The sequence below is a fragment of the Aplysia californica genome, unplaced genomic scaffold, assembly GCF_000002075.1.
Source record: "Aplysia californica isolate F4 #8 unplaced genomic scaffold, AplCal3.0 scaffold00519, whole genome shotgun sequence".
Lineage (NCBI taxonomy): Eukaryota > Metazoa > Mollusca > Gastropoda > Aplysiida > Aplysiidae > Aplysia > Aplysia californica.
In genome coordinates, this window is record NW_004797789.1 from 496,837 (window position 1) to 497,686 (window position 850).

The window sequence follows — 850 nt, forward strand, 5'->3', positions numbered from 1 at the left end:
CTCTCTCTCTCTCTCTCTCTCTTTCTCTCTCTCTCTCTATCTTTATCTCAGTCTCTCTCTCTCTCTCTCTCTTTCTCTCTCAGTCTCTCTCTCTATCTATCTATCTATCTCTATCTCTCCCTCTCTCTCTCTCTGTTTCATGTTTGGCACTAAGTTGATATCTTTCTCGGGTCCAAGCACCTCTTCTTCTTTACAGGTCCCTACGGTTAAGTTGAACTTCAGATGAATAAATTGATCTTTTTTGTTCACTCCCCGACGATATCAATTCATCCGAAGTCGACTGTAATAAGAACGACCTCATTTTGGTCGCCGTTAAGCACAAGGGGGCTATCCTGAAAAATGCTGTTTTGAGAAAATCGAGGGTAAAGTTTTTGGACCCTTGTTCAGTTTCTTTAAAAGACAAGGAGAGTTTTCTCTAGATCTATAACCAAACAAATATACACAAATGAAACCAAATTTCTCCTAGAAATCAATAGATAGGGTAATGCCCACTTTTGGTGTAGGTCAAGATTTCTGGAAACCCCCGAAATCTGGGGTAGCCCGCTTGTCCTTAAAAGCGACCATAATTTGTGAAGCATTATTTAAATGTGTATTTTGTCAGCGCTTCCTAGATCTACCTCTGTAACAGGACTAAAGGAATATACGTGAGCAGTGAGGCAGTGTGAGGGGGAATACACGTCGGTCGTATCGGTACATGTACTACCGGAAAGTTCAGTTAGTTTAGTAACAGTTTTACGGCGCTCGCAACTGCACACGGGTTATAATATATGAGGGTGCGGATCCAGATAGTTTTACATTAACAAGTCCTACGAGAGAGTTTACAGTAATAGGTCCCACCAGATAGTTTACA